The sequence below is a fragment of the Poecile atricapillus genome, chromosome 11 (assembly GCF_030490865.1).
Source record: "Poecile atricapillus isolate bPoeAtr1 chromosome 11, bPoeAtr1.hap1, whole genome shotgun sequence".
NCBI lineage: Eukaryota > Metazoa > Chordata > Aves > Passeriformes > Paridae > Poecile > Poecile atricapillus.
The window spans coordinates 18,200,045-18,226,675 of NC_081259.1; the positions used below are offsets into that span (position 1 = coordinate 18,200,045).

A 26,631-nucleotide genomic window follows, 5' to 3' on the forward strand; every position below is an offset into this window, starting at 1 on the left:
GCCACCTGTAAAACAGCCAACAGAGCTTTGGGCACAACCAGCTCCCCTCCAAACAAGGGCAGACACTGATTTCAGACCTGCAGCAACCCTGATCCCTTCTGATCTCACGTACCTCTGAACAGCCAGTTTTTTTCCTCTGCAACAAAGGCAGCAACCCTACAACATTCAGCAGGGAGCCAGTGCTGACAGAAGCATGGCAGCACATGTGAACAGATCTCAAACACCTGATGTCCCACCACGCTCCCAGACACCTGCCTGGAATGCTGTGTTTGAAGCCTTCCTGCTGGAGTGGGAGTCCTGCACACCCAGGCTGTGGGGAGCCAGGATGTGCCAGCAGCACACTCCTCCCAGGAAATCAGCCCAGGATGCCTTCCCGCACTCCCCCCGTGTTGCTGCACAGATTTTGTTTATGGCATGATTTTGGGGCTCTCCTATTCTCCTTCTATGATTCAGCCCTCCATTCTTCCTTCCTAACAAAGGGCATGAGCCAGCACAGCCCTATTCCAAGGAGTCCAGCAGCCCCCACCAAGCACAGCCCCCTTCCAACACTTGCCTCCACATCAGCAGTTCTATGTGACTGGATAGGGTCACATTTGGAATAGACTGGGGGTGGAGAGGGTGTGGTAAATGAAAATCACAGCTGTTTTCTCCAACTGGGTAATTTCAGTTGAGCTGGGTGGTGGAAGTGCTACCCAGGTGCCAGCCATGATGGGATTTGGGACAAATGAGTCACATCACCTCCTCCTTGCCATTAGGAGGCCAAGAGGAGCCTGTGCAGCTTCTCCTGCGGCCCCACAGGGAGGGTCTTTTTCTCCCCCCCCGGTCCCTTCCTTCTCTCCTCCATCCCCAGAGTGGTTCCTCCTGTTCAAAGAGAGCTACAAAAAGGGTTCTGGGCAGACCAGAAGGTCCCTTCTGCACCACATTTATCTCCCCAAACTGGGCTTTCCCAAACAGCAGATGGGGAAAACAGATAACAGGCACAGATGCTGCTCTGAGGAGAGGGAATGGCACTGGGTGAGACCCAGCACACACCTCTGGCACCCAGCACAGGTCTGGGCACTGGGGCCACCCCCACAGCCTCGGAGGATGCTGACTCCAGGTGGGCTCAGCACAGCACGCTCTCCTCTCGAGCACAAGCTTTCTGCCGTAGCTAAAACTGGCTCCCACAGGCTCCTGCCATCACCAAAGTCATTGGTACAACATGTTCTGCCACCACAGGCTCTTCCCAAACTCCCACTCAAAAACCCCCAACGCTGCGTGCTCTGGGCCCCACAGCTCCCACTCCTTCACACACTTGTCTTTTGTCCTGGTGATTAAACAGAGAAAAGAAAGTAATTCAGGATGACCAAAGTAATTTTTTTTATTTGCCAAATTTTAAAGCTCCAGTAATAATCTGGGGCTGAATGAAACATTTTGTTTGGGCTGAAGTGAAGCTTTCATTTTGTTTGTAGGTGGCTTCCCCCCCACACTGGAAAAAAAAAAACGTAGAAAAAATTCAAAATGAAATGTCATCTCGAAACAGATGGCTGAAAGGTTTCATTTTGAAAATGTCAAAATCAAACTTTTCAGTGTTTCACTTTTTTTTTTTTCCCAGCCAAAGCCACTTGCTAAATACAACCTGAATTCGTGAGCTGAGTCTGTTGACTGAAACCTGAATTTTTTTGGTGCATAAGCTGTTCCCTCAGAGCATGTTTTTGCAGGCTGGCACACGCACTCCACACTGTGACCCTGCTGCAGCCGGGGGACACACATGGAGCACATCCCTCCCCAGGAAAGCGTCCTGGGAAAGGAAAGCGCGAGGCCAGGACTTACCGTGGCAGCAGCTCTGTGCAGCTCCGCTCTGGGGGCAGAGCCGGCTGCTGCGGCCCCGGGCGCGAGGGACAGGGTGGTCCTGCCTGTCTCATGGGACCCAGCGTGGAGCAGGGGGCACCTGGCTCAGCCCCAGACACACAGCCCTGCAAGACAGGAGGCAGGGGACAATGTGAGGAGGTGCCCTCTCCCGCGCTCCCTGCAGGAGCCCACCCCGCAGCAGAACGGGCTTTGCTCAACTTGCTCCAGGAGGGACAATGTCCATCCCAAAACTGGTCAAAACCAGATCCCAGGGATGAGATCAAACAAGCAGGCTGGTGCTGATCAGATCTTACCAACAGCAAATCTCCCAGCCTCCCATGCCCTGGGTGCCAGTCCCCACAACTGCCCTGTGCCAGCAGCGCTGCCAGGTGACTCCATCCCCTCACGCAGATGTCTGGGTGACAATGTGATAACGGAGGGCGACCACACACAAGGCTCCCGCCCTCAGCAAGCAGGAATCAGGTTTTGATTGCCAAGTTCAACAGTCCAAGAGTTTTCAAGCACATTGCAGCACCTCTAAATTCTGCCTTGAATTTTGGGCCTCAACACGCAGAAGGAAAATGGAAATACTTTAAATCTGCTTTACACTCTCTACTGATTCCCAAAGAGTGACAAGATTCCCATGGTACACTGGCACAAGCACAACAGGCCAGATTCACGAGGGTGCTCTCAAGAAAACCACCCCAAAGCTTTAATCCGACACATAATCAGTTATAAAGATCTGATTCATGCTCCACAAGAAGCTGGATAAGGAAATCACACACCACAAAAGGCTGTGAAAGTGGGAATAGACACCTAAACCCAAAATCCACCAGTGTTTGGGAGAGAAACTTGTAGGTTCGTTTTCTTTTCCCTTTCACCTCTGGTTCAGCTCAGGAGCAGCAGCAGAAATGCAGCAGGACCATCACCCTTCCAGCATGATCACAAACCACAAAATGCTGAGGCTGGTGTTGGAAAACCTGTTTGCAGGAGATCACCAGCCCGATAGCTCCCTGAAAGAGGATTAGATGGAGCTTAGACTAAGCATCTCAACAGTATCAACCCATAAGAAGATGCTCAGCCGTTGCCACTGCTAAGGTAACATGGAGGCGGATTTATCCACTGAGAGAGAAAATCTTACTTCTGAGAGCCTCTCTCATCACAGAGAGGGGAATTTGCTGGGTCCTTGGCTCTGTGTTGACAGGGGCAGGGCAGGCAGGAGCCTGCTGGATGGACTCATGTAGAACAAGAGGCAGACTGGCTCCAAACTCGAGCCTCCTCCCAAGTTCAGGGGGCGGCAATCGGAAATTAAGCCCATCTGTTCCTAAAACATTGCACTAGTGGAGAGGTAAGGAGACTGAGAATCTGAGCTCCAAATTAAAAGCACAGAGAGACAGAGCTGCCTGTGAGGGGAGGAATGCTGTTATGGGCTCACCACTGCAATGAGTTTGAAGATCTCAACTAAATCTCTTGAGCAAAGAAGGTGCTGCCAGCACCATGTGGGTCCCCTGCATCAGCCCACCCTGGTAAAGAGAGAGATGAGGCAGCTCAAGTGCCCCAAACATCATGGAAAAACTACAAACAAGGGAAGAATAGATTACATATTAGGAAGGAATCCTTCCCTCCTGCCAGAAGGCCCTGGCACAGGTTGCCCAGAGAAGCTGTGGCTGCCCCATCCCTGGAAGTGTCCAAGGCCAGGCTGCACAGGGCTTGGAGTGACCTGGGATAGTGGAAGGTATCCCTGCCCATGACAGGGGGTTGAGACAAGGTGTCCTTGAAGGTCCCTTCCAACCCAAAACATTCTGTGATTCTATGAAGGGAAACTGAGGCAGGCACCAGGAGCTACCACAGCCAAACCAACAACAATTCTGGCCTGGAAAACTGACTTTGTCATATGGAATGGTTTCATAAAGAGTATCAAGGAACCCATCAGCCAGGTTTCAGGTGCTTGAAAGGAAACACTGCCTTTTTTCCCCTCCTTCTGAGCCCACTTTTAAGTCTCCTCATTTCTTTTCTACTCCAATCTAAACCAACTCTGCTGTCAAGTCCTTGCATTTCTGCCACACTCACTCAATTTCAAACCAAACCTCCACATTTTCCTCTTCTCCCTTGAAATAATGATGCTAAACCAGGAAATATTTTTTTGCCCTGCTAAAAGCCAGGACAGCAGGGTGTTGGCTGGGAGCAGAGGCATGGGAAGTAGCAGCCAGGTGGGATTCGGAAGCATTGTCTCCAAAGCATCTCTTGGTTCCAGGATGTTCAAAAAGTAATTTTTTTTTCCAGATCCTTTATCCCTGAGAGATGGAAATAACAAGGGAACAGAACTGGATCAGGCATGGGAAGAGAGAGGGATATTTAATATCCGATCCTGAGCATCACTGAGGTTACCCAGGGTCAGAGCAGTGCAGGAGACTGATTCCTCCAGCATCAGAACAGGGCAGGAGTACCTGGTCCCTTCATGCTTCAAGTATTAAAAACTCAGATTTAGCAAAGAGTATTTATGAGTATGGGGGGGGCAGGGGGGAAATCCATGCCACAGGGAATAACAAGGCTTTCTTGTGGCTGGCAGCTGAACAGAATAAATCTATCCACTGGGTATAAATTGTTTAAGCAAAAAATCCTGCTCAACTGGAATATTTTGCAAGAAAAATAGCAACAAAAAAAGAAAGAGAACTCTGAACCCTCATCATTTCTCTCCTCAAGGTTAGAGCTGTTATCCTCTTTTGTGAAGGAGAAAAAAACACCTTTCACCAGGAAGTTTAGCCAAAATAATTGAAACATTTAGGATGTGAGTGCATTACTGCCTGGACTGACCTGCCCAGCTGGACTAGACTAAACCTCTCTATTTTACAGGGAGTTATCTTTCAAAAGAAAGTGGTGGGGAGGCTGAGGCACCCAGGGTAAAGGAGACATCAGCCCCTGGGACTACAGCAGTCAAGGAAAGCGCTGTGTGTCAGAGCTCAGGATCTAGAGCCTCTCTGGTTATTATGCAGAGGCTGTGCTAAGGTTGCTGCTTTAGTGCACTGCAGGCACTAAATTAAGGGGACATTTACAACCCACAATGCAGAGAAGCAGCTGCTGAAGGTGGCCATGGTGAGTGACTTCACCTCTGGGTGAAAGGCTGTTTGAAAGAAGTCTCAGCCACAAGGAATCGAGATGGGAAAACAAGCCCTTCCATCCGCTCACCGCCCTGCCCAGCAATGCCAGGACATCTCTGGGCACCTGCGGCAAGTGGGGCCCAGGAGCAGCCTGCTCTGCCCAGTGCCAGCCAGGTCTGAGACTGCCCTGTTTGGAGGGGATGTAAAGCACACAAAATACTGAAGCTTGGCCCAATTAGCAAAGTTCTCATGCAACAAACTGCACCATCACCAACTGGGCAGCACTCCAAGGGATCTGCTCCCCAAATAAACTCCCAGACCAATCCCTGACCGGACTCTGCATAACACAGACCAAGAAGGCAGCTGCCTACAGCATCAAGCAGTTTCTGGTGGCAAAACAAGTCCTGGTGCCTGCTCAGCCCTTTAACTGCACTTGATGGCCAAGCAGGCTGGGGCTGCCAAAAGGGGGGTGACACATGGTGACAGCTCCTGTGGCTGCTCCTGGAGGTAGTCAGCACTGCTCTTTCCCTCCTCCCACACCCATGCCAAGCCCACCTCACCAGGGCTTTCCACCCAGCACCACTCCTTCCTCCTCCTCCATGCTTGGAACAGCCAATTTCATCACAGGCCAAACCCCAGTGTGCTGGCAGAGATGAGCCAGCCCTGCCCTGTGCTTTCCCTCTTCCATGGTCCTGTGGATGAAGCCAGCTTGTTTCCTGATGGAAGTCACCGGGAGCTTTTCCTTGCAGGTCCAGGGATGTACTGTACTGAGCTCATGCAGGGAAGGGGATGGCTCTTGGTGGGAGCTGGCACAAGCCTATTCCTGCCTAAGGCACAGGGCCCAGAGGCAGCCACCTCCTGCAAGTGGCCAAGGAAAGGGGGAGCAGAGATGATCTGACAGACATGCAAGCAAGATGAGGAGAAAAGGATTCACTGGGAGTGGATCTTAAGGTCACAGCACACACCTTGGCTTCAGTTGAGAATTCCATGTGCTGCATTGAGAGCTCAGCTGTAGAGGGGCTGCAACAGGGAGCACTTGTGACCAAGCAGAGGGACAAGCAGCAAAGGGTGGGAGCCCACCCCTGAACACAAGCAGGGTGCTGGGCCCCAGGGAGACTGGCCCACTGGAAGCACAACTGGCATCATGCTGACAACCGTGCAGCTCAGAGATGCTTTTGAGAAAGTTAACTGAATGAATTTACACCTAAATCCCTCCAAACGTTGGGTGTTTCCTGCCTGTAGGGATTTACAGGCACTATAACCACCTCCTGTTTGCTTGGAGGTACCATGTGTTAGAGAGATTTGAACTTTCAGTCCCCAGGACCAGCCCAGGCAGTGCCTGGGATTCTTTGTGTAAACAGGCAGTGACACCCAATGCAGGCCCAGGCACTCACAGAGCACCTCTTACTCAAAGGGATAACTCCTAACACCCCAGCTAGGAACAGATGGGAGCTCGTGGAGACCTCTGCTGCCTGCCAGCAGAGCCAAGACCCTGCAGCTCCCGTGTCTTTGGGAGCCACACGCCTGAGTGCACCCAGAGTTGCTACACTTGACAAAGGAATCAGCCAGGGACAAGTTCTGGCTTCCGTTCCAGAGCAGGTCAGACCACAGTCATAAATCTACTCCTCTGGCCTTTAAATGTGCAACAGGTAGAATTCAGAGGTCTTGAACTCCTCTGATAGATGAGCCCTGAGCCTGGAGGGCTGCCCAGAGCAAGGGATCCTGCCATCTCAGCCCAAAGCCTCCAGGTGAGCACGTTGCAGGGTGCGCATCCGATGAGCCACAGGGAAGCCAAAGTCATAGCCAAGGCCAGTTACAGGAATAGAATTGGCTCAGGCTGAGCAAATGTAACTTTCCATCACTTTGCAATCAGCCATCCATCCTAGAGGCCAGCTGGCTGCCATGTCAGAGCACCTCCCATCCATTTCAACTGCCCTGAGAATGCCGATGCTTCACAAGACTAGCTCAAGAAGACTTGGGAGAGTTATTATCCAAAGGCAGGTGGCTGGACTTGACCCAAATCTTAGGCAAGTGATTAGAATGATTGGCATTTTTTTGGAAAGCAAACTGCTGTGCTGTACCTGCCATCCATCTTCAGAAAACTATTAACTGCACAATCACCAAACCAAGCACACCTGTAAGGCTATAAAAGTGCCTGCAGACTGATGAGGCTTATCCTCACATGCAGCTCTGGGACCAGCCACCCCTGTATGCTCCAAAAATGGGGTGCATTGGCCAAGATGCTCTCCTTGAGCATCATGGTACCACGCCCAGACAGGATGGGATACTGAGTCATGGGGATGAGTGCTGAATCTCTGGACTGGGATGACTTTCACCCTGTGGGTGATGTGATGAGTCTATTCTGGCTGGGAACAGATTGTCACAAAATTGCCTTTGCTGAAGATCTGGAGTCGGGTCTTATCCAGGCCCCTCTGCTGCAATGGGACACTGCAACACCACCAGTCAGCAAGCTATTGTTCTCCCCTTTGACTACATATGTCAAAAATAGTGTATTTTCTTTCAGAGCAAAGGACACTAAAAGCAGCAACACTTCCAGATGAGTAGAGCACAAGAGCAGCTACTGAATGACACCAATCAGCTCCCAGCCTCTATCCAGGGCAGCCCCCAACCCCACCAGCTCTCACATCACCTGCTGTCCCCACTCTAGGGCAAGGTCAGGAGCAGGGAATGCTGCTCCCAGGCACACTGGGATCTCAGCCCAGCTTTCCTGAATGCCAGGGCAGGGGGACTACCCACTAGCTTCTGGTTCAACACCAGAACTCAGCTATTTCAGGTTTGAAACCTGAACCCTATTCCAAAATTATAGATTAAGGGAATAAAGGGAACAACAAGCCCTATTCAATGAATCAGAACAAATCCAGCACCCCACATCTATTTGTTTCAGTTTGAACCACATCACCCAAAGGATGAGCAACCCAGGATTTACAGACTGGGGACATTGTGTGGACTCAGGATTATTTCACATGTCCTTGTCCCTGGAGAGTCCATTAACCAGGAACCCTTGAGAAACTAAGGGAGGTCATACAGTTTTATGTTCTGTGCATCACCAACCCATGCCAAATGCTCAGCTGGGGCACCAGCACAGGAGCTGCCAAACTTGCTGCACCAAGAAGTTGAACTGTGCTTAGATGGGGAGCCCAAACAGGGTAAAATCTGCATTTAATACCTATTATCCTAACATCTCCCCATCTGTCCACATCCCTCACATGCCTGTAACTGCAGCGTGCCACGGCTGCCTCATGTCAATGGCACTTTAATTTCATCATTCCCAACTTATTTAGAGCAATTAGGAGGCAATGAGCACACGCCAGGGGCCAGGATGCACTTGAATAGCATCCAAGGGTTACCACAGTATCACAGGAGACTTTCAGATGGAATTATCAGCCTGAAAAAAAAAACTTAAAAAGGAAAGCAGTCCCCAGAGGGAGGATAAGGTTCTTCTTGGTCTGATAGGTCCCTTTTTAATTTGAAATCAACTGACAATTATAAAGAGGTGATATTCCTCATTTAATTAGTGAAGAGACAGCATCTCAGGTTGGAAGACAGATAGATGCTTTGCCTGGGCAACGGGCTGAAGAATGGATCAGGGGAGCAAGGCAGGGATTCCTGCAAGGGCAATTGCCTAATCCCACTTCAGGCAAGCAGGTTTTGCTGTTTGACATTTCTGGGAGAAAAGGAAAACCTGAGCCATTTTGGAAACTCTGGTGAGAAAGGCGAGGCACAAAGTGAGCTGTTTCTCCCTAGTGATTTCTGCTGGATGCTGGGAGCAATGCACAAAGCCAATGCCACCAAGCAAGCTACCAGGAAAAGCTAGCCAGCCTGCAGCCCAGCTTTCCAGTGGCCCCATTTCATGGAAGGCAGGTGAGGTGCCAAAGGAGGGGACAGCTCCTCACTTCTGATTTAGCCACATGCCCACACTCCTCCCGCACAGGCTCTTTAAATGCCTGCCTGCGTGAGGAAAGCAATGGCCTATTTTTTTCTGAGCAGCTCAGTGCAGCCTCCACCTCGGAGCACAGTGCGCACAGGTCTTATTTAGGATGCTTCAGACACATCCAGAGGGACTCTGGGAACAGTCTGTGGAAAGACAAGACTGAGTGGGCAACCTGAGTCACTTCATTGCTTACAGAAGTGTACACAAGCATCTTCCATTTGAGCAAAGCCCAGCACGTTGGCTCTGGGGACCAGAGGGAAGTGCATCTTCTCCAGCACACTCCACCGATGCAGAATGGCTGCTCACCACCTTTCTCATCCAGGCTTACAGAAAGAGGAATCATCCCCCACAGCTACAATCCAGACCTCTGATCCTGGCAATTCCTCTGCAGCACTGGAGGAGCTGCTCTAATCTGCTCTGATAGTGCTTCCTCCCAAGGAGGAGGAAGCAGCACAAGGCATGTGAGGGGAGAGGAGCAGTGCACATGCCCTGGAAGGTTATTTTTACAGCTGGCTGCAAAACTCAGCTGTGAGCCCCTTGCCAAAGAACCTGACTCATGCAGACAAATCAACTCAGCACCATCTACTGCACATGGGGAGAAGATAAGCACAGGAGTAACTGGAGACCCCAGTCCACAGACAAAACACACACAGCCTTTGCCCTGAGTCCTGTCCTCAAGGAAGTCACTAAGCTGTTAAACAAGGGCCTCTGGAGAGGCTCCATAAGCTGAAGCTGAGAAGGATTGTGCTGAGGCAAAGCCATGCCCTACTATGGGGGGGCCCTCACATTACTTCTCATCAGTGCAGTAAATGGTGTTGTTTGGGCCCTGAAAGCTCAAAGCCTCTGCTCATCTACGCAGAGGCACAGCCCAGCTCACACAGATGTGCTCAGCATCATTCCAGTGAGCCTCTACCTTTATCCAGGGGCCATTATCCTTTATCCAGCCACCATGGGCTCCCCTCCCTACCTCACTTTTCTCTTCAGGCTGGTTCACAACAGCACCACACAATGTCAGCCTGCTTGGACACCCTGAGCCAGCTCAGAAGGAATCCCTTCTCATCACTGCTGCAAGATGCCAGAGGCTCCTGCTTCTGCCCTGCAGTGACCAACAGCACTCCAACCTCTCTCCATTCATTTCCCATGGGATAAAAGCCACAAAGTGAGATCCAGCAGAGGCAATATTATCTCACAGGACTACTGATGCTGTCAGCAACCACATGCACAGCAGCTTCCTGGGGCAGCAGGGGAAGGAGCTCATGGGAATCCATGGTAAGTGCCAAAATATGAACTGCTAATAAGATGTATTTTCAAATATCACCACATTATGATCTATTGATCTCACATGAGAAACTTGACTTTTTCTATGTAACGTTAATTTATGTCACTTGCACATTCACATTCTGGGAACAGCAGATTAAATTACTGCCATTACACTAAAATTAGATATTGCAGTTATTAAGTGCCAGGGGCCCAAACTGTCGAGGTGCCAATCCAAAATACCAGCACCTCTACAACCTGCAGGGAGCATCCATCCACATGGGAGTCCCAGCCCCCATGTGCTGTGCTTTGGGACAGGGGCACAAGGCTCAGCACAGAACAGGCTCTGCTCTAGGGTAGCAGCCTTCCCAGGAACAGCCTACAGGATAGGTAGGAACAAGAGCCAATTCCTGCCCTGAAGCAGGGGAATGCCAGGCAAGGCAGTGTTTCCAACCCCATCCAACACACAGCTAAAGCCTGATGACACCTCCTAGGCTGGCTCAAGCCCTACAGAGCATGTGCAGCTCCTCACAGAGGTGATCTGAAACCCAAGAGCCCAGTTCTGGTAGGAACTCTAGAAACAAGTTGTCTAGCAGAAGGTTTTCACAAAAGCTGAAAATGCTCCAATGGGACTTTGGCCAAATATTTTGCTCCCTTTTAAAACAGGGCCAATCCACAGTCATTTTTAATGAGCCCACTGCCTGCTTTTCAGAGTGCTCACAGAGACAAGTTGTCACCTTTAGACCACTATATCATGGCTGAGAGCATCAAGTGGGGAAGATGATGGGCTTGGAGAGGAAGAACATCCTTCCTTTGCTCCACTTGAGCTGCTGATGGGTGTGCCAGAGCTCTCTAAATAGCATTACATTAGTGCTGCATAAAAGCAATAAAGCCCTAAAACACCCCATTACATATTTACTGAACTACACATCACACAGACTGTCCCCAGGACACCACACGAACACTCAGAATAACAAAGCCAAGGACTGTAAAAAGCACCAGGCTGGGCAGAGATCCACAGTACCCACAGCTGGGGTCAGGGCACATATAGGAGCTGGGTACACAGCAACACAGCTGTGGGGAACCCACAGAATAATCCAACCATCACATCTAACCAAGGAAAGCAGCATAAAGCACTGTCTCCTCTGCTAGGAACTTGCCCAAGTCACAACTTCTGAGCACAGAATCTGCAGAAGAATCAGCATTCAGGGTGAGACCTGCTGCTGTGCCAGTGCACAGTCCTGGCTGCTGCCTGCCTGGCACCAACGTGCACTTTCCCCCTGCTGCTCTGGTTTCACTCCCAGAACTTAAATTTTTACTGTTAAGCTCAATGAATTGTCATCTCCAAATGCCTCCTGCTTAGAGGAAAGGGGGCTGTGCTAAGTGCTGTTTGGTATTTCCCAGTAATCAACACTGGGGTACAGGGCTGTCACAAAGCCTTCAGTGTTGCATTGTCATGACAATTTTGGTAAGGTAAAATGATGTGATGGGTTTTAGAAGACCTTTTTCACCCTCCACTCCCACCACCTGGCATATGGCAAGATCACTGGCCCTGCTCTGCCACCACAAAGGCCATCAGATGCACCTTGGCTGGAGAGGTGAGGTCTCCAGCAGCCTGTGGCAGAGGACAAGCTGACAGATGTGCTGGGACAGAGCTGAGGACTAGAAGGGGTCAGAGACAGAAAGGGGAGACTCCTCTTTGTGCTAACACTGGAGAAATTGAGTCAGTTTGGGAACTTTTGGATGCATGTTCCCCACCCCCCCCATAAGGCACAGGCTTGCTAAATCAGCACAGCTTTGCATGAGAGCTTTGCCCTTGTTAGCAAGTAGGAGGGGCACAGGAAAGCCACAGCTGACTCGGAATGCACTCTCAGCTGCTGGCAATTAGGGATGCACCCTCAGCACGAGCAAGTACTCTCCAGAAGGTCTGTGCTCCCTGCCTGTGACATCTGGGGTACAGATCCAGAGTGCAACACTGAAACAACCCCAAACAGACCCCTGTCCACCCAGCTCCCTGCTGCTGGAATCATGGCAGAACCCTCCAGCAATGCCAGAGAACACCCTGAGCACAGGCTCACCTCCCCCTCCAGAGATGCAAGCAAAGCCCAGGTTCTAAGGGCTCCTTCTGAGTAAGGGTTTCTCCAAGCCTTCTTGCAGAGGTGTGGCCAATGTGCCAACCCACAGAGGTCTTGGCACACCTGGAAAGCTCAGCCCTGCCCCAAGAGCACATCCAGCCGCCCCCCAGCTGCAAGCCCACAGTCCCTGCACTCAGGCACACACCCAGGGGCTGGCAGCCAGAGATGCAATGCCCGAGAAGTTTTGTGAGTTATTGTGTCCCCCACCAAATAGCTCTGACCTTTTCAATATTCCATATTTTTATTGGCTGCCCATTTCCCCCCAATCCCCACAGGCTCATTAGACAGCGAACAGCTCCGAAGGCAGTTCCACAGCCAATGCTATTGCACGACACTGAAAAGGTCAGAGACATTGAGGCCGAACAGAGCCCTCTCCAGAGGGTGGTTAGAGCAGGACAAGAACACTCCTCAGCCAACACAAGCTGCAGACCAGGACCTGCTGCCCAGGGACCCTCGGGAGGCAGAGCTCCTGCTGCGGGGTGCCAGGGGCGGCAGGCTCCTGCACCACACCCATCCTTGCTCCCAAACACACCGAGCTGGTGCTGCCCACCCTGATACAGATCCTCCAGTAAAAACCTCGTATCCCAGGAAAGCACAATCCAGAGCTGTGCTCCTACAGCACAGAGGCCAGAGCAGCAGGAAGGCTGAAGAACTGGTGCCGGCTGCTGCCACAGAAAGCCCTGAGGCTGCTGCTGAGGTAGGGGGAAGCACGGAGATCATTTCCCAGAGCCTCTGGCACACACACACACCGGGGATAGAAAAGGCAACTATCCAAGGTGATTACCAGCCATCTTCAGTAGATGGAAGAGGAGACTGTGAGTCCAGGCCTCCCTCAAGGCATTCAGGGGAATGAAAGGAAAAACCAGCCCTGGAAGCAGGCAGCAGAGCAAGCACAGCATGCAGCAGCAGGGACAGCATAGCTGCTCCCCTCACAACCTTTTCTTCAACTCCTGTCCAGCAAAGCCGTCTTACACAATAGAAAGTATGACTTTCCCTCTTTATAACACTGACACTCCCTCTACCAGCTCTACAGGCAATGGGGAGCCCCAGGAATTAACGTTTCTCATAGACAGAGGCTTCGATAGCAGGAGCTCCCCTACTGTGGGGTCAAAACTCACCGGCTGGATTCAGGAACGTGTTCCCAGAGCACAAGGCTGCAGCGCGGGCCGGCCTCTCAGAGCCCAGGAGCAGAGGGTGCCCTCCATGGTGGGACACATTCCCCTGGTTCCAAAAACAGCAGGAGGAGGTGGGAGCTGTAGCCTGGTCCCCCAACAGCAACAAATGAGGCTCCAAAATCCACAAGCTGGAGCCCAAGAAAACACATCCTCCAATGCTGAAGCTGTGGAAAAGCATGAGGGGACCGTTCCTGAGGTTAACCAGGGCTCTGAGGGAGTGGGGGGGGCAGCCCCAGGTGCAGGTGATTGGGGCAATTAGGGCAATAAGGCTGTCACTAATTAGCTTAACTCGTGCCAGCTGAGCCTCCAGGGTCCTGAGCTGCTTTGTCAATAGCAAAACACGCCCATAAAAAAGACCCCGTCCCAGGGGGAGAAATAATAAAAGACAGAAATAAAGAAAGCAACAGCCAGAACCAGCCCAGGAGGGAACAGAAGGAGGCAGAGCTGCCCAGTGGGGGAAACCCTGGGGATGAACACCAGGGGTTAACACTGCAACAGCTCCTTCTAGAAAAAGGGAACATATCACTGCTCTGGCAACACGGACTCAAGATTTTTCTAAAAGTATGTAAGATTTTTATTTTTTCTTTATAAAAAATGGATCTGGGCAAAGGAGTGCCTTGACATTAGTGACAGATGGGATGGAAAAATTTTTGTTTGGAAAAAAAAAAAAATCTTCATTTGAGTCACACATATGCAAAAAAGAAAAAAACCATTAACCCCTCTAGGCCATCCTCTGGGATGAGCTGTATCATGTCAGCAAAAAACCAAATCCTGACAGTCTTCAGGGACACACCCCTGCCCTTCAGATCACTACAGACCACAGCTGGAAGGAGCAGAGATGGGTCTGCCCTACAATAAAGGTGTTTCTCTTCCTCGCTGGAAGATGGTGAAGACAAAGGGGCACTCAGCCCTCCCTGTCACACCAGATGGCTTCGCTTGGGAAAGTTGTCATCCCTCAGCTGTGCCAGTGGCATGTCCCAGGAGCCACATCATCACCTTCTCGGCTCCACTTGGCCAAGCCCAGCCCTCAGTGGCCACAGTGGCCCTCTGAGAGCATCCACCACGAGTCAGGGCTGAGAGCTTTGCTCACACTGCAGACACCAGGAGCTTCAGAGCCAAGTCCTGGGGAAGATGGGCTTTACCTGGGGAGGCAGAGCAACATGAGCAGCAGCTGTGTTTGCCCAGGGAAGGCGTTGAGAAAGGAGGAGTGAGGGGCAGGGGTGGGCTGGGATAAGGAGCTCGCAAGGGAGGGAATTACAAAGCGTTTGCCCTTGTGGTGAAACCGGCTGGAGATGATCTCCCACTGCTCCTGTTTTGACAGCCCAAACGCACTTGCTCGCACAATATCTCAGTCTCGTTAAAGGTAATTACAGTTCTTCCTGTGTAATGAGATGGTTTTTAAAGGCCATTCAAAAGAAATTTTCTATAATGAGGTTAAGGGTTTTATGGTGTTATACATCAAGGGAGCTGGTAATTGGTCGGATCCAGGCAGCATCCTGAAGCAGGGAGATAGGAGGTTCTGTTAATAATAGGCTAGCACGGAGTGCAGAGTCTCCAAAATGTTTTGATTCTGCAGAGGAAGGAGAATAAAAATGAAAGAAGGAGGAAAGAAAAGACAGAAAGGAAAAGGCAGAGAGTTGGATGCATCTGGCTCCTTTTGGACTACAATGGCTTCTTCCATCTTGCTCTGGGTGTGTTTGGATGAGCTCCATGAGTGAAGAAGTGCAGTGTGTGTGTGTCCTGGCTGGGAAATACTGCTCTGCTGGTTGGTACAGAGTGGCAGCCGGCTCGGTCCTGGGCAGGCAGGGCCTGCCTGCACCACAGGGCACAGCTGTGAGATCTGGCTGATGCAGACATGCAGCCACCTCCACCCACTCCATCTGGAGGAAGGGAGAGCAGAAGGCTGTGACCAGGTAGGGATGTCCCTGCTGCACACAGAACATGGCTGAGTCGGGCACAATACCATGTGGGTGGGGTGTAGCTCCTGCTTCTCACTTCCCCCCAACAAATCCCTGGTCCCTCCCTCAACCTGTGCAGGAAAAATCCCCTGCAGACAGCAGACCTGTCTCCCAGCCCTCAGATCAAAGCCTTTCCCTGCTGGATTGCTCCTCGGTTATTATTGCTGTTGCTGCTGCTTCCGCTGCCTCCTGTCTCCTCTGTTCTTCCAGGGCCTCCCAGCAGCAGGATCATTATTCCAGGGCGTTTAGCAGCATCTCCCCAGTGTAGCTGCTGAAGGCCTGCAGCATTTCTCCATATTTAGAAGCAGCTGATGGTGGCTCAGACACTGCTGTGGGTGAACAACAGGGAGCTGAGCTGGAAGAGTAGCTATTTTGGTGCCACCCCCAGCCCAAGAGCCCCAGGCAATAGCAACTCCATAGCAAAGCTTCTTTCCCTTGGGATCTTCAGCCCACTTGATCACACTGGAGTGGCATCAGAGAGACAAGGACCTGAACTCTGGGCAGCTTGAGTGCTGCTCTGATTGAAAAATCGGCCTGTAGACATGTAGAGGTTCACCCACCACTTGTGCTGGTGACACTGGAGTGGTCGTACAAGTGTGCTGGAGATGGCAGGGCAGGATGCTCTTTGCATCGCTACCTTTGCTGGGAGGACTGCTGGTTAGGGGATCGTGACAACCCCAGCTTCCCCTAAAACCTAAATGTGCTGTTTCTGCACAGCTGAGCCTCCACTGAACATCAAAAGGTCTTTGAGTAGGGCTTTGTTTGTTTTAGTTTTCCCAAAGGTTACCTGCCCATGCGCCACTGCAGAGTTCATAACTTGCCCATAGCCAGGCCAAAGCTCTTGACTGTGATCTCGTGTCACAGCGGGGCAGTGGAATTGACTTCCCAAGGCATGGACTGACTCCAGGACATGTGGTGCTAGAGCTGAAGTCCTCTGAAAACCTGCAACAGCTGGAGGTGGGAATTAGCATGCAAATCCTGCAACATTCTGAGCAGATGCAACTTTTCAGCGCTGCACTGGAACACTGCACTGCACCCTGGGACTCAGACACCTAATCTGGCTCTGTGGCTTTATTCCAAGCTGAACTTCCCAGTGCTTTTTGCCCCTGTCTACTACTGTAAATGGCACAAAACCTGCTGGTCCTTAGAAAACAGTTTTTAATGGCTGGAACTCCCACCTCCTGCTTGGCTGAGGCCAGCAGCAGAGGTTGGAGCAGGAGACCTCGTCAGCAGACATGGTGGAGGGTGTGTAAGCAATCCCACATCCCATTTCCAAAGTGAAAGTCCCATGTTTGAGCACCTCCAAACTCCATCTGGGAAACAAGAACAGGAAACATCTCCCAAGCCCTTGGTTTCAAGCCACACTAAAAGTGCATTTTGCAGATGCCACCAGTCGTGGGTAACATTCATTACTTGCCTTACTCTGCCTGAGGAGTTGCATTTAATATCCTGCCTATTTATCTTTTTTAAAGACCAATTAAATATTAAAGGCATTTATCAAGGTTTAACGCTGCAGTGAGTCCAGCAGCACAGATGCTAGTGATGCCAGTGCTTGTGGTTTCTGTGGGGAGCTGCAAGCAGAGTCATGGAGCTGTTCTGCTCCATGGCAGGGACACAGGTGGCCCAGGGGGACTCAGGAGGGGACACTGGCACCCTTCTCAGCTCAAGGTCTCTGCATAAAGAGCTGGAATAATCCAAGAAGTGCCCATTCTCAGAATGCATCCCCACCCAGGATCTAAAGTTCCTTGTCATGTACCTAAACATTCCTCCACTCTGCTCTGGAAACCTGAAATAACAGTAGCTGGTTTGGGAATTTGTCAACTCACTGTGTTTTCAGCAGTAAATACCAGTTTGTTGAAATTCAAAGCCTCTCAAAAAAGGATCAATTGTGACAAATTACCCACTTCATAAAAATCCTGGAAAAAGGCTCAAAAAGTCAAAATGTCCCATTTTTGACACATTTGAAATAAGAGAGAATCAATTTTTAGGTTAATAAATCTAAGGTAATTTATAGTTTGCAAAAAAGAACTAGAAATGAAAAGCAACTATCAAAATGTTTTGAAAGCATATAAAAAACCCTTATTCAGTGGAATCAAAAGGGGGGTTTTCAAGATTTTTTAAATTTTTTTTTTACTGGTATTAGAATTTTTCATCTGTGCTGCTGGTGGTAACTCACTTCTTTTCTATCTCAGGAATTGCAGGGATGGGGAGATGCTTCCTGAGCTAGTTCTGGCCTCACTCACATGGCCTTAGTTGGATTTATGGCTATTACTGCCTTTACCAGATGCCAGAGGGCTCTGGAGACTCCGGGTGAGCTTGTGTGCAGACATCCAGCCCTCTCCCACTCGGAGTGCTGGCCCTGGCACAGCAGGGGAGGGAGGGAGAGCCACCAGATCAGCTGTCACTGTCACAACCTGCTGAAGGCAGGGCAGAGTGCTGGGTACAGCCCATGTGCAGCTCCCACGGAGCCCTGGCTGTCCCCATGCTCCCCTCAGCAGGCAGAGGGACAGGCAGAGAGCCCCTGGAAGCAGAGCAGATGATGATGCTGAGTAGGGAGCAGATAAGGGGAATGCTTTTATTGCTGTCCCCATCCCCCTCAGCCTGGTTTCCCCCTGGATCTGCAGCATCAGACCCCATGCTGGAAAGCAAGGCCAAACTCCTAGGCAGCAAAAAACCTGCAGGCCTAGAGAAAGGGTATCCTGGTCACCACCTCTCTGTCACATTTGGCTCCCTCATGGCTGTCCCACCAAGGGCCCTGTGCCACCACTGGTGTCACCATGCCTTGGGGTGAGCTGTGCCAGGGCTGTTTGGGGCTGGGGGGGCAGACTGCAGGTGGGCTTTGCAATAGGCATCTATGCAGAGATAAAGGCAGCAGAAAGGGAAAAGAAGCTGATAGAAATAAAGGAGGCTGAGATTATGAAGCAATAGCCTGTATTTCCTGTGATGAGTAAGAGGCACCCTGTTAGGGGTGCAGTGAGAGAGGGAGACAGCCAGTCCATCCCTCTCCCTGCACACTTCTTCCCCCTCTGCCCCCCTCCTCTCTTGCCCTGTTCCCCCTGAATTTATCTTTTATCCAGAATAATGTTTCTCTTCATAAGGAGAGAAAGAATTAAATATCTCACAAGACTGCAGTCAATCTTGCAGGGCCCTTCTGTTGACATTTCAAACATATATTTGACATTGCTTTCTCATTCCCTCCTGGTGGAGCAGGGAGCTCTGCAGAAAGCCCTCTGCAGGGAGGGACACTGTGGGCTGTTCCAGCCACCCTCATGGGGAATGAGATGGAGGAAGCATCCCTTTGCCCTTTTATCTCCCTTTCCTTTCCTTCTCTCTCCATCTTCCTCCCCAGCTCCCCCAGACCACAGCCAGCCCCTGTCCTCTGCTTTGTCCCTTCCTTCCAGGAGAAGCTGAGTTTGTCCTAGCTATGCCTAAAACAGGACCTAAAAGCCACCAGTTCAACTGAGGCTTTGCTAAAGCTCCATCCTGTGAGAATCTCAGCCCCTCTGCTGTATGGTACCTGTAAGAGCCCTTCCCTGTGAGCACAAGGCAGAAGCTACATGAGGAAGAGGATATGGGCTGGGGTTCCACTCTGCTGCCACCCTCTACATGTCAGGTGGACACTGCAATCTGTAAAGAGGTTGATAAGAAACCTTCTCCCCCAAATCTATGTCCTCTGCCACCAGAGAGAAGGAGGCTTGGGAAGCATGAAGCCAGTGTTAAGCAGCAGCAGCAGCAGCTACAGAGTCTGATTGCTCCATGAGACGAGTCAAGGTCGCCTTGCCAGCCTGCTGGGGAAGGCTGGGAAACTGCCAGAAAAACCCTGGAGCTGTGCCATTCCCCAGACTCCTTGTGCAGAGTCTCCCTCACAGCTGGAGCACCAAAGGGTGGGGAACCCTCACCTCCAGACAAGAAATAAGGGAGAGGAATGGTGAAGGGACATCCCTGTTCCAGCAGCAGCACATCCAAATGCCTCTCAAGCATGTAAACCATCTTCAAGAGCTTCCCAGGTGCCAGAAACCCCAGCTGCTCTCTGGGCTGCTTCCAAAACCTCCAGGAGGAGGTTTTTTTTGGAGGTTTTTTATGCCCAGGAGGCATAAGGCTGCAGCACACCGAGTGCTCACAGCAGGGCTGGACAGGATGGGAGCACGTTCCCACTCACAGGGTGCCACGTCCAGCCTGTCACCCCCTGTCAGTGCTTCTCTGGAAACAACCCCCAACCCCTGCAGCACCTCACTGTCCTCTCCCAGCCTGCTATTGAGAGAAGGGGAAATGGCAAAACCATCCCAGTGGCCCTTCAAAACAAGGAGGTGAGGAAAAGAAGCCACTTTGCAGCAGAGACACAAAGTGATGTTTCCAGAGAAGAAGGAAGATCACCCTCAAAGTCAAACTGACCTGAGGCACTGCTCTTTCCATTCCTTCCACTAACATGAGCCTCACGGTGCATCTCAGGAAACTGGGAGAAGCAGAACTGCTTATGAGGAGGGACCCTGAGTGCTTTTATATCCCACATCACATCTCCAGGGTGTCAGGATGCAGCTGCAGGCTGGTTACTGCTCTATGGACACAGCAGTAAATCGCTGCAGACCAGAGGGAGAAGGAAAGTTCAAAGTTCTTCAGGAAAACTGGACGGATTTGCAGAACATTCTCCTATTTAACGAGGTTTTACAAATTGTTTCTAAGGTTCCTACAACTCCTCTGGTGTGTCAATTGAACAAATTCCTTTCTTCTTTTTAAGTTCTGTATTTTAAGATACATTTAATCTTCCTGTTAAAATATTTCCCATTTCCTAGTAAAATTACAGAACTAAGATTTTCATCTAGCTCTGCCGCTCTAACTCAAACTCTTGCTGTAATCTTCTTCAGATCACCAGAGGTTGATGCCTGCAGATCAAAAGGAAATATTTATGATCACTGGTGTTTCCTTTAGAAACACCCACGACCTTCACAAGCTCACAGAATGAGATCCAATGACTCCAAGTCAAAGCCTGACAATTCCAGGTGGGAAGAAGATACCAGTGCTTAAGAGTAAAGGAAACAGAGTACCAGAGCTGTTGACTGAAGAGCACGATCTCCTGCCCTGCAGGACCTCTCGGTCCAAGGCAGCATTTCCAGAAGTGAAGCTCTCCCTGAGGATGCCACGGGGACCCTCGGAAGGGCAGCAGCAGCGTGACCCCCCCCAGCACATGTTCCACAGACCCACACGGGTCCAGCACAGCCACCACGGGGAGCTCAAAGCCTGGCTGAAGCCCTGCAGTGAGCATCAGGCAGGAGGGTGAGCTGAAATCTCACATTGATTTCTGCTGGCATTAAAGCTCCAGGAAGAAAAAAATACCTTACGCTGCAAGGAAGCATTCTGCAGTGAGGCGGTTATGTGCCAGTTCCCTTCCCTGCTAATTTTTGCTTTGTCAAAGCCACTGGAAAGTATTTCTTATGACTGACAAAGCAGTGGGATTTATGAATAGGCAAATTAAGAATAAAGAGGGAAGAAATAAGTCTGTTGGTAAAAAAGCTGAATAATTCAGTTGAGGATCAGTTACTTGAGTTGATTCCCCCAGAATTTGAATGAAATAATTTTTACTTAAAGTAAGTTTGTCTTTTGGTTTGAAACCCTGTGAGCCGGAAAGCAACATATTTGCATTTTGCTTTCCAATACATAAACGGAGACTTCATTTTGTAGGCTTTCTTGTTGAATAATCTGCTCTAATTTAATTGGAATTTGAATCCTATAAAAAGCATTTTCTACTTAGTTTTCTACTGATCTTGGGTATTGAGATTTTGTGATCTGAAAAAGCAATACTTCTACGTGTGCTGATTACCATCGTCAGAGGAGCTTCATTGTTTTCATGTTTTCTGCTGAATAATCTGTTGAATCTAAAATGCGGTTTTGACTTAGCTCCTTATTGATATTTTTATTTTAAAATGCTATGATATGAAGAGCAATTTGTTTGTATTTTCTGCTGGGAAGTGTTTTCTCTTGAGGAATAGGAGAGCTGATTCTGTCAATGTTTACAGGAATAACTAAGTCAACAGAATTACTCACATAATTAGCTTTACTTGGTCCTAATGGCCAGATATTGAGACATTTAAAATGCAGGTCAGTGTCTATGGGGCAAGTGAGGAGGGCATAGCCACCTCATCTTCCTCAGCTTTTCTCTCCATCTTTAACTGAGTAACTAAGTACCTAAAATCACTGGACTCAATACCCAGAGGTCCTTTCCAACTCAGGATACTCTGTGATGTTGTATGATACCTTTATAATTCCAGCCCAAAGTTCCTCATTCCATGAAAAATGGGAGAAATAAGCAACAGTAAAGTTTGGTTTTGTTTCTGGATGCCCAGGAAAAGCCAATTGCTCCTGTCTGGCTTGGAGCAGACAATCCCAGGGCATGGGGACATCCCGGTGTTGAGCCCAACACCAGCACTCAGACACACCAGAACTGAAATTGAGGAACTGTAGGCATTGAAATCCCTCTGCAGGTCTGGGACAAAGCCCTGTGTGGGAAAACCAGTCCTGTCTCATCTATCAGCCTCACTGAGCCAGGCCCTGAACATTATCTGTGCCATGGCTTGTAGTGCCTAATCGCTATCAGGCTACGAACAACCTGGCACATCCTTTAATCACAGCAGCAATCATAAGAAATTAAAATAAATTTATATATGTAATAATCACTCAGCCCTGGGTTATCAATAATACATGAGCAGCTTGTGAGAGAGCAGGCGGATGAATGAATCCCCCACCCCTGCTCTGCCACAGCCGATCAGGATTCCCAGCAGCAGGCAAGCACCACGGCCCGAGCTGCTGCTTGGAAACAAAACGGACAGCAGGAGGGCTGGGGGGAATATAGCATTTCATTCTGTGCATCAACTGAAATGGATTAATATAAGACAGGGATCCTCTGAGCAATGGCTGGGTAAAATATCACCATGAGGACAGGAAAGCTACATTGACCGTGAAATAATTCCAAAGGGCAGTATCATAATTTTGGTATCCCTTCTATCCCCTGGGTGTTATTTCACCACTCCTGTCATCAAAACAATGCTACAGACCAAATTCACAGCATTGGAGACTCGCAGAGTCTCCCAGCCAGGCTGTGGCTCTCACAAGTGTCTGGGGGTCCCTGCTGCAGCCCTGTGTGAGCTGGGGTACCAGGGAGGAGCCAGTGTGGCCTCGGCGGGCACTGGAGATGGGCAGGTGTGCATGTGGGTGAAGGGCACCAGCTGGATTAGCCAGATGCTGAGGGCATCGTGGCACAACCTTCAGTAGGGGAAGAAAATACAGATTTGGCTCTTTTACAGGCAGCCACAAATCCCCCTGACCTCGGCGGCGGCAGGGCAGCCGTTCTGCAGGGCACAATTTGATTTCCAGAGTTTAGGAGTTCAATGCCAGCTGTTCAGACATGCATAATCCCCCACTTAACTACAGGCGACCACGTGCTGGTGTGGCCCAGAGGCCGTGGTGGGAGGAGCCTGGGATGCACCCGGCTCTCATCGGATACAGATCTATGGCAGGACTGTGCTGAGCCCTCTGATGTGCCCCTTGGTGCTGTGGCAGTGAAATCCCCCTCCAAAGCCATCCTGAGAGCTCCTGAGCTCATGGGGCTGCTTGTTTGCCCCACGTTTGCTTTTCTGTGTGGTCTGAGAACCAGATCCTCCTGCTGCATCCCCAGAGCCTGCCATCTCCAGCCACCATCCATCCTGGTGTAACCCAACAACACCCCAAGGTCTCTCCAAGCGTGAACGAGCAGCCCCTGGGCATAAGGACACACGCTGGCAGCACACATTCATTGTGCATCCCTGGCACACATGTGCACACCCAGCCCTGCAAGACATGGTAGCAGAAAGCCCGTGCTCCAGACTTCAGTCAATAAGCAGATGGCTCCCCAGCACTATCATTTTACAACATTACAGTTTCTGCTCTGCTCATGCAGTAAACATTTTCTGGCTTATTGCATGAAAAACTCAGCTACCATGGCTTTGCAAAATTCTACATTTTATACATTATCTTTTTATCAAATGCTTTTGGGATGGAGGGAGGGAAGAGCATTTCTATTTTCGATTTACATCCTGCAGGACACAGCGTTTTCCCTGGATCCCAGTGGGTTTTTGCTTCTTGTTTGCCTCCTTCCTGATTGTCATAGCTCTGTCACTGTTTGTGGGGAACCAGGAGATGGAAAGCTGTTATGCAGACATCAAGGGGTTGCAATTGCACGCTGGTAAACATGAGATCAAGAAGTATTTCTTATGGTATTAGAAACCACAAGATACCTGCAGATGTAAGTAGTCCTGGAGGCAGCGGGTCTAGCTGTTAGCAGAGCAATTAGACCTGGTGTTATTCCCAGCCCTGCGAGTCACTGAGGAGGAGGGGACAGTGCCTTCATCCCCACCCACCTGGTGGCAGCTCCATGGCACATGTGGGTCCCTATATCCCACCCTCCAGCCAAGTCACTGCTCACTTCCACCCAGGCCTTACAAGCTGGGGGAAGGGGGAAGGAAATGATCTGGAGGATATGGCACAGTGCCTTGCTTTACATGTACAGCAATTACCATTCTGGCATTTTCCCTGTGTTCAGAATAAAAATGTCAATAAGGAACAAGTTATTACACCAGAAAGAGGGTGGAAATGGCAAGAGCTCATGCAGGCTTGAGGGTCTGGGCATTATTGCAAATGCTGCCCATTCCTGCTGTGTTCCCTGAGCTCTGGGATCAGGCCTGTCCCTCCCTTCAGCACCATGAGACCGACCCAGTTGGTGCTCCCCAGTTGAGCAATGCACTGGAATAAACTGGGATGGTCGGGGACTGGAGTACACAGTGTACAAGAAGTTGGGTTGTCAGCCTCCAAGCAGACCTTACTGCCCTCCTCCGCAATCCTGAGGCTGCCCCGTTAAATAAAAACGTATTTTTCTCTTTTAATGAGACTTTTCTGTCCTTTTCACTTTTCCTTTCCGAGCCTTTCTTTGGTGCCCTGCTGAGCCTTCTGCCTCCACCAGCCCCTCCAGAGCCCTCATCAAGGAATGACGTTTCCAAAGCAATCAGTGCAATTCCAGACTGAACTTCAGGGTCCCTGCATCCAACAAGGCTCTTGGCAAAGGGCACCCCCAGAACTGTGAATACCAGAGGAGACCCAACCATGACACAGGATGGAGGAGGAGGGTGCCAAGGGGAGAGGGATGCTCACAGCCAAAGGAGGGTATGTTTGCTCACACAGAACCTGGCAGGCTCTTTGAGAGATGAAGCTGAAGGGCAGGAATCTGGGTGCCCATAGCCCCAGCAGCAACTACAGCCCGGCCCAAGGAGCAAGGGCAGGGCACCCTCCTGACCATGAATGATGAATTGATTGTGACTGCAGCTCTGCTATCCTGCACCTACACTGCCTTCCTCTCCCCCGTTTTCAATTATGAAAGCAAAACAACACACACCAAAAAAAAACAAAACCAAAAACACTCAAAACAAACAACATTAAAAAAAAAAAAAAAGAAAAAAGGAAAAAAGAGCCCTCCAGGAATTAATTAATGATTCATGTTGGAGCCTTGGCAAACCTCACTCTGCAGAAGTTCAAAGCAGGAACAATAAGTATTTGGCAAAGAAGGGGCATTGGGCTCGTGCTTGGCGGCGTGTGGTGCGGCGTGCTGGCAGCATGGCTCCCTCACAGAACCGACACCTCAGGGACCACAGGAAAGGCTCTGCCAGGCTGCTCCGAGCCAAGTGTCACATCCAGCCCCAGGGACCAGCCACAACCCAGCTGTGAATAACTGGGGACAGAAACTTGAGAGGATCGTGCCAGTACTGCCAGCGGTGGCTGTGCCTGCCCTGCCTGCCTTGAATGAGATGCGTCCTACATCCCATGTGCCCGCACTTGTGTGCCCCCCAGAAAACCTGGCATGAGCCACTCCAGCCCAGCATCCTGGAGATTTAGGATAATGAGAGATCTTTAATGCAATTAATAGATGTCATGGGACATGGTCTTGTGAGTTTAGAGCAAATGAGGCTTGGATAATTGGTGCTGAAACACATATATCAGGGAGATATCAGTTTTTCCCCCCTGCCAGAGCTGGAGGCTGGAACACGCTGTCGACTGATCCTGTACAAATGTGTTTGGCTATTCGCTGGCAGCAGCTTCCAACGTTCTAGTGTGGAGCCTCTGCCAGGCAGGCCTGCAATCCTAGCAGCAAACAAGCTGTCATTTGGTTGTTAAAAGAACTGCCTGGAAAGTTGTTTTATCCCCACATGCATGCACAAACACCCGCGCACGTGCTCATGTGCACGGAAACAGCCAACAGGCATTGGCGGCAGCAGCTTTTCTGGTCTCCTTGAGCTCTGCCTACAGCTCCACTTCCCCCAGGGGGGTCACTGGGGGTGCAAAGGAGGCTTTAACCTGTGGCATCCCCACGCTGTTCTGGTCTCAGTGAGAGCAGAGTGGTCCATCTGTAGCAGGGGAGAGGGATGTACCCACCAGAGGGATGTGCCACCTCCCAGCACTATCCCCAGCAATGGACCCACAACAGCACAGGACATGGTGCTCCCCAAACACCACCATCCCTTGGTGGGCTGGTCAAAGCCATAAATAAATCTACCTCTACATTGCCTCAGCAGCACCTCCAAATGCCAGACAAGGACACGTGCTGCTTCCCCAGATCTCCAAACCTGCTCCAGGGTATTTCCAAGGCACATGTAAACAAATAGCCATGAATTTTCAGAAACTGCCTAAAAGAAACCAATATCTGGTTTGTGCAAAGTTCCTGAATGAGTTTTGTTTTGCACTGAACTCAGGGAATCAAAATCACCTGCAGGACAGAACTCAGGAAAAACCCAAGCTCTGGCATTTCACTGGGAAATATTCAGGAATTTTGCTGCAGTAAGGGAAAAAGTATTTAATTTCTCAAGCACGAACCATAATAAAATGTTAAATACAACCTGGATATTAAATTAAAACATAAAAGTCAAAACACATCAAATCAAAGAGACACATTTGAATTTCCTGGACACTGTCAACAGACAGAAGCCAGAATGATTTGCTTCAATATTCTCCCACCTGAATGTTGGCTCCATGGCTACATGCAGATTCTGATTATGTAGTTTGATAAAAAAATACATTTTCCAATGGAAAATTTTACCCCTGATACCCTCTGCCTCCATTTCCAGAGTGTCTGATGGATGATGCAGGGAACAGAGGTGGTATCACTCTAGGGCAGGTCCCCAGCAGAGAAGGGACCAGCCTTGCGATGCTGTC

The 26,631-nt window shown here is 50.2% G+C and overlaps 1 long non-coding RNA gene across 1 annotated transcript in view; it reads right to left on the reverse strand.

The window, feature by feature from the left end:
* Nucleotides 1-1,818: 1,818 nt before the first annotated feature.
* The window catches only part of LOC131583317 (uncharacterized), a 74,253-nt gene continuing 49,440 nt past the window's right edge, over nucleotides 1,819-26,631 (reverse strand). The window contains exon 3 of the long non-coding RNA XR_009278479.1: nucleotides 1,819-1,955. This is a non-coding gene — a long non-coding RNA (uncharacterized LOC131583317). The remainder of the gene's footprint in view (nucleotides 1,956-26,631) is intronic.